The sequence below is a fragment of the Bufo bufo genome, chromosome 5 (genome assembly GCF_905171765.1).
Source record: "Bufo bufo chromosome 5, aBufBuf1.1, whole genome shotgun sequence".
Classification (NCBI taxonomy): domain Eukaryota; kingdom Metazoa; phylum Chordata; class Amphibia; order Anura; family Bufonidae; genus Bufo; species Bufo bufo.
This window is the reverse complement of record NC_053393.1, coordinates 59,264,880-59,287,677: the sequence shown is the minus strand read 5'-3', so window position 1 is coordinate 59,287,677 and position 22,798 is coordinate 59,264,880.

The following is a 22,798-nucleotide window of genomic DNA, read 5'->3' as shown; positions in this document are numbered from 1 at the left end:
ATAAGTGCGCAGAGCTGAGCGAAATTACTTTTGAAATGTTTCTCAATCTGTAGCAACAAGTGAATCATTTTTACATTTCCCTCCATTTTCAATGGTAAGTGGCAGAATAAAAATGACCATATTGTAGGAATAATAATATAATTTCCAATAAGAGAGGAATAACTTAATGTACCTTGAAAAGCAATTACGCCTACCAAGTTCTTATTGCACTGTATATTCAGAGCGTAATTTGATGCACATATGAAAACCTAGCCTAGTAAAACAAAAAATAAATGCAACAGGTATATTCTATAGACTGTCACTGAAAAACACTTACATGCAATGAACAGTACATGCAATGAACAAATATAATCAAAATAATAGTAAAAATAAATAAATAAAAGGGAGCAAAAAGATATCTAAATTCTCTCCTGTAGCCGTAGGTTTCCTTCACATTCGGGGTAAAAAAAAATCCACCTGGGAGCAGTTTTCCAGATCCATGAATACCGGGCACAACTTTAGGCCTCATGCACACGACCGTTGTTTTATTCTGTATCCGTTGTTCCGTTTTTCGTGATTTTCTGCGGACCCATTGACTTTCAATGGGTCCGTTGAAAACTCGGCTAATGCACCGTTTGTCATCCGCATCCGTGATCCGTGGTTCCAGTCCGTCAGAAAACGGAAATAACCTGTCCTATTATTTTTGCGGAAATCGGTTCGCGGACCTATTCAAGTCAATGGAACCGCAAAAAAACACGGAGGCACACAAGATTGTCATCCGCGTCCGCGCGTCCGCGCCCGTTATTTTCCTATCATTTGCATGGCAAATCTGTCTTAGATTTTTTTTTACTTTCCTTTATGTCTGGTGATCCTCCAAAAATAAAGGAAGACACACGGAAACAAAAACGGAAACGGAGCACGGAACAACGGAACCCCATTTTGCGGAACGGAACACAACAATGTGCATGAGGCCTAAGGCTGGTAAGATACTGTCCAGCCCCATTCACTATAATAGGACCCGGTGTAATTCCAGCCTTACCCAGCAAATATACCGAGGAGCGACTGGACAAATATTCACAGATCCAGCAGGGTGTTCCTGGACAGAACAGACTGCCGGATCTATTTACTGCAAATGTGAAACAGTTGAATGTTCTAAGGCAAACACAGTTGAGCTAGTTAAATGGGTTGTCCCGAATTAGAAAACTATTTTTGTTTCTAAAAACAGTGCCACCCATGTCTATGCATTACATCTGGCATTGCTGCTTAGCTCAATTTACATTAAAAGGGCTGATCTGCATTTAAAATAACAGTCCACTAAAAGGGTAACACTTTTCAGAACATAGACAGATCCCTTTAAAACTCCTGTACAGTCCATTTAAATACCCTGGCATTGACTTCAGCCCAGGCATAGTGAAGTTGGATATTTAACATTTGAGACTAGTGATGAGCGGCAGGGGTCATATATTCAAATTTGTGATATTTTGCGAAAATTTTTGTAGAATGTTCGTTGTATATTCGCAAATTAAAATATTAGTTATATTCTACATTCTTTTTTTTCAACGTGAAAATCGGAAAGTCAATAATCGCGAAATATGCCAATATCATGCGATTAATACAGGCGTGGGTCAAAAATGAATATATAGCACTATAGAATATAGTGCTATATATTAGTTTTTTAGAATAGTCGTAATTTTTTTTATCTGAAGTCTTGATTCCTCCCTGCTTAATTTGCTTGTGTGCTCAGATGGAAAAAATGACGAATATTCGATATAACGAATATATAGAACTATATTCGAAATATTTGCGAATTCTCGAAGTGGCAATATTCGAGATAAAAATTAGCTTTTCGAATATTCGTGCTCAATGCTATTTGAGACATGTCGAGCTATTTTTTTATGGCTGCATTTTACTCATTTTGGGTTAAAAATAAATAATTTCCGTTTGGTCTTTATTAAAAAATATTGAGCTGTTCTGTTTGTCTAGTTGTGTGAATGGCACATACACTTTCACTTTGTGCCGGACATCTAATAAACCTTATCTCTAAATTACTATAAGGTCTTGAACACTTATTTAAGCCACATCAGTAACATAAGAACTGAGCTATAATGAGTGGTAAAGAGATCAGGGATAAAGGGCCATCAGCTTTGCTGCCTGACGGAAGAGAGTGAAAATTCAGAGCCTGCTACTGGAGAAACTCAAGGCTGCACAGAGTTCAACATTTTTAATGAAGACCAATAGATTTTTAGCTCAGAATGAGTAAAATACAATAATAATAATAATAATCATAATATTAATAATAATACATTGACCACAAAGGTGTACAAAGTATCAAATGACTTTTGGGGGCCCACCCTAAATATACAAATATTGCAAATTCTTTTTTTTTTTTCAGCCTTCAGAAATCTGTCAAGATCCATCTTTTTATTTTCCCACTTACTTTATTAGTGCCACAATTTTTTTTGAGGAGGGCGAGACAGTAAATCTGAAATAGTTTTTTTTATCTTTTTAATGATATGTACTGTGCAGTATAAATAACTATATAACTCGTGGCATTACCAATTATGTCTACTTTATTTCACATTTTACCAATTTTGTACTGCAAAAGCATCTTTTATGGATAAAAGGTAATTTTTGTGCATATTTTTTTCATTTGTCCACCAATATTACCTAATGACGGCTTTTTTATTCCTCTGGTAATACTGCCATATTGTGATAAGTCAGGTTATGTGATCACAACAGCAAACCCAAGCCGCAGTGACTGGACGTCTATGTTACATGGACGGCGTGAGTCTGCCAGAGCAGGATTCACTCTTACAGGGCGGGTATCCGCTCTTGCTGATGGAAAATCACTTCCATATGCTCAAAAAGGGCATGTACAGAGATTGTTCCATTCCATTGTTTTTAATAGGTAAGTGACATTTTTATTTTTTTTGTTTGTTTTTTACACAATTTTGCAGAATTTAGTTCCTTATATTACCATTGGAAATTTACAGGATTTGTACATAAATTTCCCAATAATCATAGCAAACAAAATTAATCTATGTTACTAAATTGATCACTACGCTATAGCCGGTATTGCTATGTGTATTTAGTAAACTTTATTTTGTGTAAAAATGGAGGACTACTTTTTGATTAGGGTTGCCAAGGTTAAGGCCTCATGCACACTACCGTATTTAGCATCTGTGTCCAATCTGCATTTTTTACAGATTGAACGTTCTTTCCCTTAAATTCTATCGGGGACCACAAAAAAAAAAAAAAGGGCAGCACACAGATGTCATCCGTGTGCTGTCCAAATCCATGTGGCTTTCCTGCAAACGATCTGTGTTTTGCAGACTGCAATATGGAGGTGGCCGTGTGCGTGAGACCTTGTATAGGTTATACAAGCTGAATAAATGGTGGGCATAATAATACCATGTTTGTTAAAAAACTAATTGCTCTCCTTGCTGTGACACATACTGAACTGCTACAATAGTAATGGCATATAGGCACAAACACTGCACACAGACGCTTTCCAGCTATGGCTGAGACCTCTGTAGTGCGAGGAATGGGCCTGAATGCCGCTGTGATTTTATTGATTTATTTTAGCAGTGGCCTTCAGTTCAGCGCTGTATGTGTCAAAGGGAAGGAGATCATTTATTTTTTTAATGTATTGTTACACTAGCTACACATTTGTGTTCAAAAAGTCTGCAGGCTGTTGGAGATCACCGTATATGGCATAGTTGGATAATGCTGTGTAGTGCCGGCATGCACAACTTTTTTTATGTGACCAAAAGTCAGCATTTCTGCCAGAAAGCAGCCGGATCCCGGTGGGTTACCATGAAATTCCAGTGGATCATGGTATTATCCATCCATGCCAGATATGGTGGATTTCTTAACGTAATTTGAACTTATCTAAAACCCACATATTCTTCTCAAAAAGTAGGTCTAAATAAAGTACTACTCCAAAGACCAGGTTCTTGAGAGGCGTTTAACAGCAACTAGGGGTGACGGGGCTGCTGTGTTCGTTTCAGGTCAGGGAGGTTATCTTCTATACAAGACGTTCAGGGGTGAAGGGACCCTGGGCTCAGGATCTATACTTTCTGCCCAGCATAACTCACATCTGTGAGCCAGCCCCTCAACTACTCAGAGTGCAAGCTCACAGATTTCTCTGCACCATAACAGACCTTCATGACACCAGCAGAAGAAGAATCATGCAATCCAGGGTCAAGAAGGTCTGGTAGTTTAACCTATATAACATTAAGTTGTGTCTCCTTACCCAGGTAGGGATGCGTATGCCTTTTCTTTACAGTGACTCAACTTGTGAGCAGCCGGCAGCAATTACAGCCACCCTTGTGCTGCAACCACCATCACATGCTGGAGCTGAACTCTGCTGGAGGTTACTTCTTGACACTGGAGCTCCAGACCTAAAATATCTTCTGGCACTGCTGTTAGTAGCAGCAGTGGTGATGCCTGCAGACCACCTGCTGCCCTATCAATGGAGTGCTTTATGCAGCCCCGCTCTGCTTCTTGGTGTGGGGAGAACTGATCTGGTTCCCCTGCACTACAGAGAGAAGGGTAATAGCCCTGTGCAGGGGCACACCACTAAGCCTGACCCTGCTCGTCACACTTTACACACTAGAGCAGCTTAACTTGCAGGCAACTCCCATGCTCCGCTCCTGCTGTCTCTGCCCTGTGATGTCATGCCTGCTGGTGATGCATTAATCTTTAAAGTGGCCACCACTCGAAATAGCTTTTCCTGTGGCAGTTGGCTGTCGCACATATAGTTTAAAGTTTTGCTGCTGTCTTACCCACCTGCCAGGGGGCATGGTGGGTCTCCTTGACACACAGGGGCCATACTGGTTATAGGATCTCCAGAAAGAGGGGGCGAAGCACAGAAATACAGTGACAGGGCTTGCTTGCGCATAGAATAGGACAGAAAAACTCCTTACTGATTAACTCAGGGGCCAACCGAGGGATGCACCGGCTCCCCGGTGGGCCAGTCCGAGCCTGATTGGGAATGTATTTGTTCATGTCATATTTTATAACTTGAGTTACTGAAACATCTTGTTATTTACATAAAAAATAAGAAGTCATCTAGACACCCAGGCTACTTGAAGTCCAACATACCTGATCCTTCTTTCCCCTCAAAATCTGACATTAGGGAGAATCAAGCCAGTGTCCTAAACATTAGATTTACTTTGAATTTGGCGGGGGTAGAAGAGAACAAGATGTGCATGATGACATGAATATTTACTCCATACCGGAAGGTCAGTGGGATGTGAACTCATCATATTATATAACCGTTTACTGTATATGATCTTATAATATGGTGAGGTTATCCAAGGAAAGTGGAAAGCCCAAGATTGACACTGACAGATAATGGAAGGAGTGGGCTTCCTGAAATCATGTAATGGTGCTTGACTGCTGTCCTCCTAATACGGAAAGATGTCATTATCAATTCCATGTCTATATAATTTGACATTCAGACAACTAAATTGTTACAAATGGCACCATTTACCAGCACACTTTTGATATATATCTCGAGCTTCCATTGTGCTACAATGAATATTTATAACATTTTTCGTTATTGTACGTTTCAGGAACAGATTCTGCAATGTTCACTATCTCAGTGGAACTGTCACATATAAAAATGCTTAAAGGAACACCCCAGGCAAAACTGATTCATTCTGTTTTACCCAGTGTGGGGCTTGAGTGGGTAGTGCATGACTTATATCATTGATGTTCACTGAATCCCAGAGTCATGTACCATCTCCTCAGGCCCTACCCAAGGTAAGATCCTGTGTGTCAGTGTTTCTTAATGTATACCTTTAACCCTTTCCATCACTTTGACATATTAATACTGTTAGTATTCCTATGTACATCTAGGTAGTGATTGTATTACCACTGCTGCTTTGCTTGTGTGAATACCAACAGGAGGACACAATACACAATAGCACTTCCACTGAAAATGCCAGGATCAGAGAAAATGAACGTGTACACAGCAAACCTGTTTATTGTATATGGATTAACCATACAAAGGCCCAAGTAGATGTCTTTTGTAAACACCTTTTAGTTTATAACAATAGTGTGCCTAAATAAGTGTCTGCTCATATTTCTATTCACAGCCACAATGTGCTGGCATACATAACTATAATAGTTAATTGGTATGCATGTCACTAGAATATTCTATCAATGTCAGATAGACATGGGTCCCACCTCTGGGACCCACTTATGTCCTCAGAAAGGCACCCCCAAAGTGAACGGAGAGCAGCTGCATATTTGTGGACACCCTCCATTCACCACTATGAGAAATCCTGTATAGCACAGTATTTTAGTGGTTCCTTCCCATTTAATTCCTTGTAATGTAGTTGGTTAGTGGTGCCTGATACCAGGCCATCTTCCTGAAGCATAAAATAACTTTACATGCCTACTACATACTGAAGACCTTAAGTTGTGGCTAGGAGGGGGCAGGAGACTAGAAAGCATCTAGCTATGTAAAAAAGAGCAGCTCCATTGAAGACGTCATCAGGGTAAGATGTGTCTTCCTCCCATCACCTCTCTCTGTATCATATGGGAGTTGGCCGAGTGCCATGTAGTGCACTGGCTTGATGGGGAGCTTGTTCATGGCTTTAGTGATTGTTACTTACTTTAATCTGTTTGTTATCTTTTGTGTGTATATATATATATATATATATATAAAATATAAAAATGGGCAGCACTCCAGCGGATAAAAAGATGAAAAAAACTTTATTTACCCATAAGGCGAATGTGACGTTTCGGCTCTACATAGGAGCTTGAGGAAGGCTCCTATGTAGAGCCGAAACATCGCATTCGCCTTATGGGTAAATAACGTTTTTTTCATCTTTTTATCCGCTGGAGTGCTGCCCGTTTTTATATTTTGTATTCATCTGGATTGGCTTATATCCACATTGGGCCTGTGCACCCTTTATTCATTTTTATAACTGTGACGGTGCTGCCATCTTTTTATTTTTAGATATATATATATATCATAGTCTAGTAAACTATTTCTGGCAGTCTGATAGTGGAAATCCTATAATGAAACTGTCACGAAAAGGTAGGGATAAGTGCAGCCCTAAACTCCACCCACTTCTCTATCCCTACCAACTTGCATGGTCCGTCCTAACCGATGGGGTACAACTGGGGTACGTGCAGGGGCCTAAAGGAAGGAAATAATGAGGGAAGAAAACAAAAGACAAAGACAGAACAAACAGAAGCACAAAGTTTCCCAGGCTGGGAAAGTACCACAACAGGAACAACTGGAAGCCTAGGTCAAGAGCCAAGAGATTGCGTCAGTACAAAGGATAACACCAGGTCAAGGTCAAATACAAGCCGAAGTCAAACAAACTAAGTCACACATGCAGAGAACGCTAGTGAGGTAGTAAGACTAATCACAGGCAACCTGTGGCCAGCAGGTTACCTGTTTAAATTGGTCTAATTGATGGGTCACGTGATGTGACCAACGTAACGGGTACCCATGTCCATCAGATCTAAACACCTGAACGCTGACTCATTGCCATCGGCGCTCAGTTCCCCCCTGCTCATTGTCTAGGGGATGAAGGCCGCCGGCCACGCTGAGGAGGCGTGCACGGCCGGGTCCTCCCTGCCCCTTGTTACTATGGAGATGAGGACACCGGCGGTGGCGCTGCAGGGAGCGAGCGCGTCGCCGGCTCCCCGTTACAGAAACTTCTGAAAGCAGCCTAGCGCACTCACTTGGCTTTGTTTGATACTCCCACAGTGATGAATGGAAAGCACGCCGTGCATGTGCCCTTTTCTGGAGATAGGAGAGGGTCCCAGAGGTTGGACCAGCACCAGTCTGGCTTTGATGGCATATCTAGTAAAGAAGTAAATAAATAAATAATTGAAAAAAAAATCTATTAAGTAAATAAATGCATCGATAAATAAATATATAACAAATAACACAAAACATTAAAACAATTTATATATTATGAAACATGTATATCACTTATATACATTTAGGTTAATGAAGTAATTAAAGGGATAAAAGGAAACAAAAAACTGGATGAAGTAGTGTTTTTTTGTTTGTTTGATTTTCAATCCAAATACACAAATGCACCTGTGATAACTCCAAGTTACACTCACACAATATTTCAAGACCACCACCAATAGCTCACTCACTAAACAACACATCTATGCAGTTGCAACGGTTGGTTAAATAAAGTGGAGAAATTGATAATTACTGATGTTGGTGCTTGTACTCCAATCAGTGTTTGAAATTGAAAAGACACTCTTTTGAACTCATGCTACCAACTTCCCACTATTTAATTTAGATCCTCCAGTCTAGTGTCCTGCAAGCCCCTGAGGTTTGGATGTCTAATAAATGTGTACACAGTTCATAGAGAATTCTCCAGCTGCAAGCACCCCTCCAAAGTTATGAAGCCTGTGGTCTTTGACATCACATTAGCTACCCATTAACAATAAATAGTGTTGAGTGCGAATATTCGGATACATTTTTTTAGCGAATATCACAACTTCGAGAATTCAAGAATATTTCGAATATAGTGCTATAGATTCGCTATATCGAATATTCATAATTTTTTAACATCTGAAAACATGATTCCTCACTGCTCCTTGCTTGTGGGCCAATGAGTCATTGGCCCGCAAGCAACTTAAGCAGGAAGGAATTATGTTTTCATATGGAAAAATTTTTTAAGAATATTCTAAAAAACTAACATATAGCAATATAGCGAATATATTCGTTATTTAGAATATTCGTCTTTTTTTTCCTGTACAGGTTAAAAAAATGCGAATGTCCTAAATAAAGAATATATTCGCTATATTGCTATATATTCATTTTCTAGAATATTTGTCATGTTCTAAAACAAGAATATATAGCAATATAGTGAATATTCGTAAAATACACATATAGACTGCAATTCGTAATTTTTTTTCTCTTATGAACTTCAGATTTGAAGAAACATTACAACTTAAAAAAAAAAGTTATAGCATTATATTAGCTAAATTAGTCGATATGTGTATTTTACGAATATTCACTACATTGCTATATATTTGTTTTTAGAATATTCGTCATATTCTAAAACAAGAATATATAGGAATATAGCGAATATTCGCTAAATACAAATATAGAGCAATTTAGCTAATATAGTGCTATTTATAGTCTGATTTATAGTCTGATTTATTTTTCTCTTCTGACCTTCAGATTTGGAAAAAATTTACCCAAAAAAAATATTATAGCACTATATTAGCTTACCTAAATTACTCTGTTTGCATTTTCTCGAATATTCACTATATTGCTCTTTATTCTTGTTTTAGAATATGACGAATATTCTTAAAACGAATATATAGCACTATATTTACTGCTATATATTCTTTTTTAATAAACTTCACATTACGCAATTTTTATATTTTAGATTAATCGCAATCTCGAAAATAATCTCGAATACGAATATTCGCAAATATGAAATTAATATTTTAGCGAATATTCGCAAAATATTGCAAATTCAAATATTGGACCTCCCGCTTAGCAATAAACACAAAAAAAGTCTTACTTGTGTTGGAAAAATTATCATTTGCCTCCATCTTTTACCAAAGCACTACCGCAAATGTACTCCAAAATAGTACCTGTAAAAACCGTAAACCTCAGTTAGAAAAAAATCTAAAACCCCATAGGTTTGCATTGTTATTGTAAAAATAAAGATTCCTATAATGACAAGATGAAAACCCCTCTGATCTAAACACTTTTTAGAAACCACTGTAGATTCATTCATTTCATGGTATATATTATTCCTGAATATTTTCCTATCTTTTCACAGAATTACGAAGCAGCTCCTGTGGAAACCCTGGAATACCACCAAAAGGTGTGCTGTCTGGTACGAAGTTTGATGTTGGAGACAAAATCCAGTACAGCTGTGTAACAGGATACATCCTGGACGGTCACCCACAGCTCACATGTATAGCAAACTCCGCTAACACAGCTTTATGGGATTTTCCAGTCCCCATCTGTAGAGGTATGTTGTTCATCCTTGGGTTGCTGTGTACTAATTTAATGAAATACTGTGCATGTACATCAATTCAGACTAATGATATTCTTATTTTGGGAAATGGAGGGGTTTGAAATAATTTTGAGTATGGACATATCAAACAAAGAGCCAGCTGAATATCTAGCACCAGGTTCATTTGTACCAGGACAGTTGAAGCATTTCAGGAGCTTAGTGTTTATGGATAAAGCAAAAATAAAAACTGTGCATAGAGTCTGTATAGCATCTCAATGCCCCTATTGTTTTGCATGGAAGTGATGACACAGCATGTTTCATCCTATAAGTGCCTCTACAAGTCACCATATTTCCCCTAGGAGCAATGCATCTATCTCAATATTATGGCATAGAGAAGTATAGTTTAGACCTAGAGGTGTATACAGGTATTCAATTACACATCCATTAAAAACATGGATCTATATGGTTCCCTGGGAAATAAGTGTGTCTGGCCACATGCAACCAAGCAACGTCTTCCCACGGAAGCTAATGGGTTTCACAATTTTAGTGGAAAATCATCTGACCCTTGGTTGCCATGGGTGGGTAAGGTTTGGCTACATGTGGCCAGATGCATCATGGGGTCGTACTCTAAATGCCAGGGGATTCTTACTAACCTATATAGCCATGATAGACTGAGAAGACTTAGTCAAGGTTAAGACACTTATATAGATATAGATATAGATATAGATATAGATATAGATATAGACACTATACATAACTTAGTATGGGCCATTGGGTATTGCCCTAATGTCCGAACAGTTAATCCAGCTCAGCATTCTCTTTTCTGGAAGACTGAGCATTGTTCTGTCTTATATGTATTGTTATGTATCAGGTTTCCTAATAGCACAAGAAGGCCCGTTACTAAGCAAACATTTATATGTGCTGTATGAAATATCAGTTGCTGTGAACAGTATCTGCTGTAAAGACGTGGTATGAGATTAGAACCGAAGATTCTGCCATTTTTGGAATAGTCCTACTCTTGTTTGTGGCCTGTGTCTGGTATCTTCACTTGTATGGGACTGAGCTGCAATACTAGACACAGCCAATGGAAAAAAGAGGCACTGTCACTGAGAAAAAGATAGAACCTTTATAGGGAACCTGTCATCAACTTTATGTTGACCGTACTGAGGTTGACCATACTGAGGGCCCCCAGAGGAAGGCACCTGCCGAAACGCGCGTCGGGGTTACGTGGCTCTCCTGAGGTGTATATCCCCATACTATGGGTATGTAGATATGTAATGCCCTTGTGGATCTTTGGGGATGTGTTTACTGGCTCTGGTCCTTAGCTATACCCACTTGGGTTATCCATAGGTGGATGTTGCCGTGTACCTGAGCCATATCTTTATGTATATGGAGTTCTAAATTGTCACCAGATTTTAATCTTCTATTGTGATATTTGACCATTGATGTGGTGACTCTTTATGCATTTGCACTTTAACTTCCTTTTGACTGTTGTATGTTCCCATATATTTATTGGAACTATTACACATCCATACGTTGCGGTGTAGTCTGTAACCATTCATTGATGTGGTGTTTTATCATTTGCACTTGCACCTTAGTACCTTTAGTTTTTTTTTTTGCCCTCATACACTCGTAATCGTGGTTACAGAAGTACACGCAGAATTTAGTGAGGCATTGTACTCTTTTTTTCTGCCTCCGTTCTTGTACTCCATTCCTCCCCTTCATGTTTCAACTGTGCTGATATGCCTCCTCAGATGTAGCCATTTTTTATCTGTTGTCTCACGTTCTCGTCTATATATGTTATTTATTCAATAAAGGATTTATTTTTGATGATATACCCGTTTAATCTCAGTTTATTCTCGTTGTTTGGTGTATGAGGGCAGTATAAAATAGTGACAGAAATGCTTATTTCAGCTGTGTGTCACACATCAGCTAAAAGTAAGTGGTTGACGAGAACCAGCATCATAATCATTGCAGCACAGGCCTTCAAAAGAGTCAAAGTTATTCATAATCTCCTGCACGCCCCATCTATTTACTGAAGATTGGCAGTTCTCTCCCAGAGAGATAGGGAGAAAACTAAAATGGAAGATGATGACGCAGCACACTGTCGGTTGGGTGCAAGATCAGGCCAATATGAACCAGCACCAAGGTCCCATTCAATAAGAAGAAAAAAGCCAGCAGCACACCATTATGATAAAAAAAAACACGTGTGGTTTATTCACCCAGTGTCATGTAGCGACGTTTCAACCCCTTGTTGATACGTCGCTACATGACACTGGGTGAATAAACCACACGTGTTTTTTTTTTTTATCTTAATGGTGTGCTGCTGGCTTTTTTCTTCTTAGGGAGAAAACTAGGTAGAAGACTGTCAATCATCAACATGTGGGCAGGGAGGGCAGGAATTCAAGAATAACCATGACTCTTCTCAGGTAGATTTGACTCTTTTCAAGGCCTGGGCTGCAATGATCATGATGCTGGTTCTTGGCAAACACTTACTTTTAGCTGATGTGTGACACACTGCTGAGATCAACATTTCTGTCACTACATTATACAGCCCTCAGTACGGTCAGCATAAAGTTGATGACAGGTTCCCTTTATGCCCCAAAGTGTTGGACTCTGTGGTCACCAATGTGTTATTAGACAGATCAGCTTTGGGGCAGTTTCACACACAGTCTTTTTTTTTTTTTTTTTCTTTAAGAAAAAGTCATAGTTTTAATTTTTGACATTCAGTTTTTTTTCCAAACTAGGAGCAGAGTCAAAAGAAATGGAAATATAAAGAAAATATATATACTTCACTTTGTTGCTGAATCAAATCCACTATTGGTTTTGGCTCAAAAACAGCATCAAAACCCACAGAGGTGTTAAAAAAACTAAACAAAAATAAAATGCTGTGGGATACTTTAAAGAGGTACTCGGTTTCATAATTCATTTTTTGAATCTGCCTAGAGGACCCCAAACACTGCATATTTTAGCCACATTTTTCAGCAGTTTCCGTTCCCTGTTATTAGCCTCACTGCATCCTGGCAGGATGTTTACATACGGAACTTCCTGTTTTCTTCAGTTTCCTTCTGGGTTTGCTAACCAAACCCAGCACGCTTTGGTTTGTAATATTTATCAGGGCTTGTTCTGCTTGTCACACTGTTCCCTCTGCAGTAGCAACATCCATTACACCTCCCATCTTCATGTCAGCTAGGTGGATCAACCCTGCGACATATCATAAAGCAAAACATGCTGGGTTTGGTTAGAAAGCTGATAAAAACAGTAAGTGTGGCATGTAAACATGCTGTCAGGATACAGTAATGCTAATAACAGGGGACAGAGAGTGCCAACATGAAAAACGGGTATATAGGGCAAAAATATGTGTAGTTTGGAGTTTTTTTTAAAACAAAAAAAGCGGAAAAAAAAACAGCACGACCCCTTTAAAGAGGTTATTTTGTTATAATCTTACATTGTGTTATGTCAGATTTTTTCTTTATTATTGACTTTTATACCAGCATATACAGTGCAGCCTTTGCCTTATGGTACCCAACACATATTCGCACTAGCAGATTTCCAGATTTGTGATATATAAATGTATAAAAATCCTTCTGAAAAACCTTCTACTTTTTAAATGGCACTGTCAGAGAAAGAGGAATATTAGTAGAGCGATTTTGACAGATTGACATTTCAAGGCTATTATACATCCAGTTCTTTTTAGTTTTTACATTTTATTTGCTGTTGCTGCTGTCAGGCTAAAGTCAAACGTAGACAACAACTTCTGTTGTTTCAGCTAAACATTTGTAGCCGTGTAGCCTCAATTTCCTTAGGACATATTGTTCAAGGCAGATTTAATAAAGTGTCTTTGGTGGAGATCTGGGTGAAAATGCAGAAAGTGACGTCTGCCAATCAGTTACTGCTGTTTCGTATTTATCTCTTTAATGAAAAATTTCCTTCATAGTCTAACACATACTATAGATACACAACACATGCTGTGAAGTAAGATGTGGCTCGTTTGGCTTAGTTATGGGGCCACCTTTCTTCTATATTCTGTATATACCCGTTTTTAACAAATTTAAATATGGCCTACTCTGAAACAGTTATTTTTGCACAGGATACTTGAACACCATCTTATTTTTTTAAATCTAAAATGACACAGAAATGTTGTTTTGATTGATCCCTAACTATTTGTGTAGTTTGTTTTCAGGTACGGAGCTCAACATCACATTTGAAAAATAATAACATTTTGGATGCTTGTAGTCACCACTGGGGGTTCTTACTTTATCTTGTTTGTACAGTGATCTCAATAACAAAACATTTTGCCGGAATCTTTAAAGCTCCCCCTAGTGGTGGCTGCTGGAAGACAGAACTTTATTATTCAACTTTTTCTATGCAGGGCATTTCAAACTTTGTAGCGCAGGCTCCAACCACTATAAATATATTTTAAGAACGTAATCAGCACTGGATATTGGGGATACAAATTGGAGCTCACTTTAAAGGGAATTGCAGATAAAAAAAATTGTGCAATGGCCAGTGAACTTTCCCAATTAAGGCATCATGCACACAACCATATCTGTTTTGCGATCCATAAATCGAAGATCCTGCAAAACGGGCAAGCATAGGATGTGTTCTATCTTTGTTGTGGGACCGCAGAACAGATATACGGATGTGGACAGCACAGGTTATGCTGTCTGCATCTATTGTGACCCCATAGAAATGAATGGGTCCGCATCCAAACAGCATTTTTTGTAGATCAGATGCAGGACTAAACTACGTTTGTGAGCATGAGGCCTAAGTTTTATAGGTTTAAGAAAGATTAGCTCACAATGCTTCATTTGGTTCAAATGTCAGTCCCTAAAGTGACATTGCACACGATACATAGAACTGAGGTGAAAATCATTTCATCCTTGTTTTGTATGCCAGTCTTGATCTATTTAGTCCTGGATGATATGAGCTTAATTTATTGAGGTGTAAATGCATCTCTGGCGGTCCGTGTACCAGATATTCAAATCTATGCCATATTTGCCAGACAGCAAGAGACTACAGGGCACATTCATTAGGACCGCGTTTTAGACACCGGCCTTAATAAAGCTCCAAAGCTGGAAGAGGATCTGTCGAAGTCATGAAGAGGTGAAGGCGCATCCAGCGCCAGTTCTAAATGTAACATAGCTTAGTTGCTGTCTTACATTTAGACCATTTTCAACGGCTAAAACAGGCATAGAAAATGACACCCACACCACGTCCACTTTTTTTAGACCTGTCGGTAGCGGAGAGATGCCATGTATATCGGCACAACTAACCAACATCTGCGCCTGAAATAGCCTAATAGAGGCATATTTCAGTATAACAAATGACCTCTTACATCTTTTCCTTCTAGGCCTCTCCCATACCATGCCCACTTTTCAAATAAAGCATAATCCCCTAAATAGTCACATTTTGAGGTGTAAATGTCGCACATTCTCATAGAGAGAAGTGTCTACTGCGCAGTTCCCCAGTGGCTTATCCCCATCTAGATTAACTTGATTGACAGGTTTCTCCCTTTACACATCCTAGGTGTCAACTTAGTATGCTAGGGAGTTCAGGTAAGGCATGGGTAACACTGAATGGAAATTTTAAGTAAGGAGGGTATTTTAAAAAAGGGACTTTGTTATGACATATTGTATTGTCACAAACATGTAAAGACTCAAGGTCCTACTGGTATATTGACTAGACTGAAAGCCAACTTGAGAGTGTAGTGACAATATGCAAGCAAATGCTCATCCGGTGATCAAACAGATGATCAATTGATAATGACTTATTTGATTGAAGACTTTGTAACAGTCCCAGGGGTACCAGAAAGTGTTTACATTAAGAAAAAGAACAAAAAATAAATAAAAATTTAGGACTTGAAGATTTGCCACTTAAAGGGGTTGTGCATGTTTGGGGAGGGCAGGAAGTCTGGTTCCTAACTCCTGCGCTCTATGAACTCTGCTGCTCTGCTCCCTGAAAGTAAACTTCTGGTTTGATGTTGCCGCAGCCAATCGCTGGCTGTAGCAGTGGCCTGCTCCCCTTCCATCATGTAAAGAGTTAAACAAGCAAACTCTTGTTCATTGGCTAATCCGGATGAAAGATACCCGATTATCGGCAGCAAATCTCCCTGTGTAATCAGGGATGTACTGCAATCATCTATAGAAGAAAATGAAGAAAAAAGGACTTTGTTAACAATCTTTTCTCCTTGATTCAATGTTTGCATTTCCCTTTGTAATCATGGTAGTGCAAACAATTGTTGATGGATAATTATCATCCATCGGCGCTCGTACTGCCCGAAGATTGCGAAGTGTAATAGAGCTCTGAGGCACAGGCTGTAGTAGGACAACACTAATGTGCCCAAACAGCAAGATTACTGAACTTATATTCCTTTCTAGAGCTGACTGCAGGGGGTTTACCCAGCCTCCAATCAAATGACTGGGACCCAATAAGAGGGGGAAATGCCCTTTGATCCTGCCCAAGTCACAAACTGTGCCAATCAAAGGGTTAACATTTGAGATTGAAGCTACATCTGATCCTGGCTGTAGAACAAATCACTACTCTAAGAACCCAAGTTACAGTTCATTCGAAGAGTAGGAGTGCTCACAAAAGCACTCTGCTCCCTCTAAAACAGTGACAACAAAAGACATTGGGTGACCATTAAAGGGTTTTGAAGAGACAGCAGTGCTCATTAGTGATGAGCGGCAGGAGCTATATTCGAGATAATTTTTTTAATTGCAAAAAATTGGCAATGTAATATTCACGTAATGCACGCAAAATACAGGCGTGGGTCACTTTCTCTACATTTTCCAAGCTGCTAGAAGTTTCCTGAGACTGGAGAAAATGGTTGGCACGGCAGAACATTGCGCAAATCGGCACAAACGATGCAAATATTTTGGCGCAATACGTGAAAGTTCACATTTTAGCAGGTCTGCATGTATGTATGGCCAGCAGAACCTATCACACTACATAACACCCTGCACTGGAACAGCTACACTATATCATGATATAACCTACACTAACTATCTGTATTATATATATAAGCTATCTAACTAATGTAGTGTGGAAAGCACAGAGCACAGCAATGACACTGCTCTCTCTCTCTCAGAACTTAAAAAAATGGTAGAAAATGGCTGCTGGGGAAGTTTTTATATAGTAAGGGGTAGGCAACTTTCCTATTGGTTACTAAGGATGTTGCTAAGCTCAGACAAAGACATTGCAGCCTTCTCATTGGCCCACAAGCAAAAAGGGAGGTTACTGATGAAAAAAAAATATCTAGAATATTCAAAATTACGAATATATATCACTATATTCTAAATATTCGTGAATTCTCAAAGTGCCGATATTGGTGACTAATATTCGCGATTCGAATATTCGTGATCAACACTAGTGCTCATATGAGTGTAGAGCATATCATAAACCAGAAAACTCATTTTAGAGGTTAAAAGGATAAAGTAGAATTTTTCCAAAGATAAACTGATCACAGGGTGTTCATGATGCTAAGGCCCACAGTAATCAGATGTAATCTGCTATATATTTAATACAGAATTAGATTTTAGCTATAGTTTACTGTATATAGTATATAATTTAAATAATCCTTTAAAGGGTTAGTGTCATCTCAGGCTTTGATGGCATTTCATTAGGATATGCCAGCAAAGTCAAATAGGCGTGGGTCCCACCTCTGAGATCTGTACTTATTTCCAGATTGGGCCCCTGAAAGTGAAGAAGAGCACACCGTGCATTCATTTTTATGTAAGATTCCGAAAATATCTCAGCGAGTCCCATAGTAATGAATGGAGGATGACTAAGCATGCGTGGTTGCTCTCCACTCACTTTGCAGGTCCTGTACTGGAAATAGGTGAGGGTCCCAGAGGTGGGAAATGCACCTGTATGACAATGGTGGCATGTCCTAGTGATATGCCATCAATATCTAAGATGAGACACCCCATTTAATTTTGATATATAAAAAATATACTGTAGTGAGAAAAACAAAATAATAGAAACAATTGGTCTTTAGTTTTAGTATTTTAAGTGCCTCTTTTTTTTTTTAGCTTTACATGACACTTTGTTATTTATGTCTCTGGGATGAATTCTCTAAACAGCCTTCTAGACTACATTGTGGCTGAAAACTTCACATTGTTTTTCCTTTTTTCCCTCCAATGACTCCAAAGACTTTGATCCCTTTGAAGCTATATTTCAAAGTTTTTGAAGTTTTTGAAAATGGCTTCAGTATTAAATTGAGATGTCATGCCTTGACAAGGTTAGACGGTTCCAGATAAAGCCTCAGGTGTTTTAAAAGTTTTCCCCCCACCCCAAAGGCAAAGCAGTAAAGAAAACGCATCAAAGTATTGAAGTGATAAAAAAAAACAATCAAAAATCTCCAAAAATGAAATCTGAGCAGCGCTTTTAAAAAAAGACCTGTAAACATGCCCTGTCCTTTATTATTCCTGTTATAAGTTATGAATAAACTGCTAGCAATTTGCAATGAATGACCATCTGAGTGTTACCAGTTGGGGGGGTGTTGTCCCTACACAGTCTGACAATATCCAATCAGTGCTGCCGAGGCACACCCACAACTGGTAACACTCACCTGGACCTTCATTTCAAATTTTTAGAAATTCATTCATTAACTTCTAGATGGGCAAGTGTGTAACAGATCCCCCTGTTTTAAAGATGTTTTTTAGCCAAGGCCTTGGATACCTACTCTTAACAATGGACGCAGACATCTATGTGTATCAGGGACATATGTGTACACACACTTCCAGACATTCAATCTGCTCTAACCACAAGACTGACCTACTTAATTACAATACAAAAGATAACATTCTGGTCGATAGACACAGTGTCTACTTGTAAGCTATGTGACCAAGACCCTGTTTGTGAGTGCGTTATCTTTTACTGTATATTGATTGGTTGCTGTAGTTTGTGTTCCTGCATAAAAGGCCGAGCTGTGGCCATCAATAAAGTGAGTTCTTCTTCACCCTCAATCTAGAGTCTTGTCTCTTATTGGGGGTAACAAATATACAGCTATCACACTAGCGCTTAGAAGAGCTTCTTTACTTGCATCACTACTGGATGCTGAGCAGACTCCTCAAAGATCAGGAAAAGGACACCCTCCAGCAGTGGAAACCCCTCTACTCTCCGGGGTAACCACTACAAAGTGCAATGTGGATGGGGTGGAGCTAGTATCTTTATGTTAAGATAATTCAGAAAGGTTATAGGTAGACCAGTGTGAAACCATGGTTAAAACACCAGTGTATTACAATGCAGTGACATGGCTTGCTCTTGTCAACAGTACTTTATTTTTCGTCCTGAATAACGGAAACCAGACAGATCTGTTATGTTTGACCATATACCTCTATTCTGACAGATCAAAACGGAATGCCTCTACAGAGTTCCGTTTTAAACTCTGTCTTACAAAATTCATTGTTTTCCATTATAATCATGTTATAACAGAAAGCAATAACGGAATTCATAGCATTGATATGAACCCACCCTTATATCTATTGCATGCCCACTAGTATTTATTTTCCTAGCTGGAGTCCCATAAAAGTATTGTCTCCACTTGCCCCCCTTGGCTTATGTAATAGATACAACATCACCTGCAGCATGATTGCCATTATTTTCCTGTATGTCCCTTTCAATTTGGGATAGCAGTAACCTGTCTGCAATCCAATGTTATCACGTCCTGTTTCATTGACCATGGATTCTCAACTCAAAAGAGACTTATCTTGGCCACAGACAAAATCACATAGGGGCCTGAGAGAAAATCAGACTCAGTTATACATGCATTAGGCTATGGAGGACATAGAAGGAAAGAAGACAAGGTGTCTAGAACTGGTGGGGTTTGAGGTTGGGGGATTTTGTGGAGGAATTAGGCTTTTTAGGCGTTTTCTGGGGCTGAAAAACTGAATATCTATTTTTGGGATAGGTCTTTAATATCAGATCACTGGAGGTTAGAGATCAGCAAATTGATCCTAAACAAATTGGATGCAACACAAATTTTGTAAAAAAAAATTGAGTTACATCCAAATCCAATGTTTTGGTAATGTGATCCAGCAATTTTGGGACGAGAGAGAGAAGAAGAAAGAAAGAAAAAGAGAGTCCTCAGATACCTGAGAATGTCTTACACAAAGTTTCAGTCCAACTGAAGCACTCTTGATTCAACTAGAATCAATTCAGACCCAAATTCAATCAGTTGACCAATTTGGCCAAATCAAACAAGAATGGAATTTTGAGCAATTCACTCATCTCTACTGGTGGTCCAACTCTTATGTGTTCTGCGGCTTGTTCCTTGTCCTGTGATGTCATTTCCATCAGTTACATGTCCAGCAAATGTTGATCACGCTGCCTTCTGAGTGCAAAGTTCCAATCCCAGATCCTTCTTTTTAATGCTCAGGTTATTCCACCTTGTAGCCAAACAATCGGTTACCAGAGGCTAGGTGCACTCATGTACACCAGCACCCTAGAGGGAAGTATTAGTACAAATAGTGAAGTTCCACCAGGTAATATCGCAATCAGCAGGTTTTATTCTACTTACAAAAGGTCTTAAAATCTCAGTCATAAAAACAGATCTTTTTTCATCATCACAAGTCCACCCGACCCGGGTTTCGCCAGTCCAGCTTCGTCAGGGGCGTTTGGCTACAAGGTGGAATAACCTGAGCATTAAAAAGAAGGGTCTGGGATTGGAACTTTGCACTCAGAAGGCAGCGCAATCAACATTTGCTGGACATTTTAACTGTGAAGCGATTTATTCTCACGTCGCTTGGTGGATCTGCAGCGCCGATAAGTACACCAAAAATTGGAGACTGTTTTTTCTTCTTTATTTGACCATCAGTTACATGGCCTTTCTGCATAATGGTCCCATTAAAGTGAATGGGATTGGGCTGAAATATTAAAGATAGCTGTAATAAAATGCACAGGAATGTGACTAGTATGCTATGAAGAGGCCATAATGCATGTCCAAGCGACATGGCCCCTTCAAAAAATTCAACATTGCAATACTAGGCAAAGTCCATGGAGGTGCAAAGAGTGAAATCCCCAACAATCTGATATTGATGACTTTTTCTGAGAACTGAGTGCAAAAAACGCATCGAAAACCAAATAAGCTTCTTCTTTATCAAAAATACTTCACATTATGGTGCATACATAAATGACTAATGGTCAAAAGCACATATTTTCACGAAGTCCATACTGATCGATAAAGTCCTGTGTGCACGGGGTCCTTCTGAGGTTCAGCACATGTAGTGCCTAGCCCCTCATCACATGTGCTGAACCTCAGTAGGACCCAATGCACACAGGAAATGTTTGCTCCATTGTGGTGCTGTTATGCAATTAATGTTTATGCCACCAATGATTTGATTGAAGACTTATTCTGAGGACTGGTCATCAAAACTATTTTGAGCCACCAATCTGGCATTTTGATTGTCTGGAGTCTTGACCATTTGCAATCATTGGAAGATTACTGCATTGCCATAATCCATATGCTGTTTTAAGAGAGATCTAAACTCTAAATATGAGCCTTAGATTGTCTTCTCACAATGAACTTTTTTATTTTTTTCTATTTTCAGGCTTTTTGCTCATCTTGTACTGTTCAACTGTTCAGCTCATGACAATCATTTTAAGCTGAACAATTTATAGCAAATTTTCCATAAATATAATAAAACCTTGACAGCTTCGGTTGGATTTCTTCTTCTGCTCAAGCTCTTCAAAGAGCTGATTAATTCAGAATGTTTTTTCTTCCTTGCACTTTTATTTGTAATGCACATGCCCTTGAATACTTTTCATCCTATTATTCTACATTATTCTATTGCAAAAGCAATGACATTCCTAAGCTGATTTATACTTCTGTGCATCTGAGCAAATGCTCCGGTTCGATATTAAATTCAATCTTCATGTCTTCACCCTTTAGACGTTAAACTTTAGCATGTATTCTATTTACTCCTGGTGTGATACTATCACACTATTACTCTAAAACTGAAATTACAATCATATGAAGTCTTGTCCAGGATATTGTGATCTTTTTTAATAAGCTTGTAGACCTTTCCATTATCAGTTTGTATAACAAAGTGGCGGACTGGGTGTAGTCTCCGTATTGATCTACACAAATGTAGGGGCCATGTTTGCTAGAATTCAGTTTGGATAACTTAGTTTTAATAGTCCTTTTGTTAATTATTCCTGAAGTTTTAATTATTTTCTTTATTTAAAAAAAGAAACAGAACAGCATAATTTTGATCATGCTTGCCATTACAACCATTAAAGAAAATGGTGAATAAGGCTGATGTGCAATACAAGACCGTGGATTAGAGAAGTACTGTTTGTAGGAAAAAAAGAGCAATTTTTTGCATAATCCCTTCAAGGGCTCATGCACATGACCATGTGCTGGCCGGGCCCATGCTGCAAATTGCGGTCCACAATGCACGGGCACTGACCGTGGGGCAGCCGCATGCGGATCGCGGACTCATTCAGTCACTTGAATGGGATCCGCAATAGGCACCCAACGGTCCGCACCGCAAAGAAGTAGTGCATGCACTACTTTTTTGTGGTGCGGAGGCTCGGCCAGAAACACCATGGAAGCCCTACGTAGTGCTTCTGTGGGGTTCCGATCCGTGCTTCCGCACCGCATCTTCGGGTTTGCCCCGTGTATTGCAGACTCGCCGTATTGGGGCAGCAATATGGCCACAAAGGGGCAACGTTAACATACAGTATGTAGGAATTTTATGTAACATGGCTTAAGACACTGAACAAAGACTACTGAAAGGAATTAAAAGGGGTTGTCCCATGAATATATATATATATATATATATATATATATATATACAGTACAGACCAAAAGTTTGGACATACCTTCTCATTCAAAGAGTTTT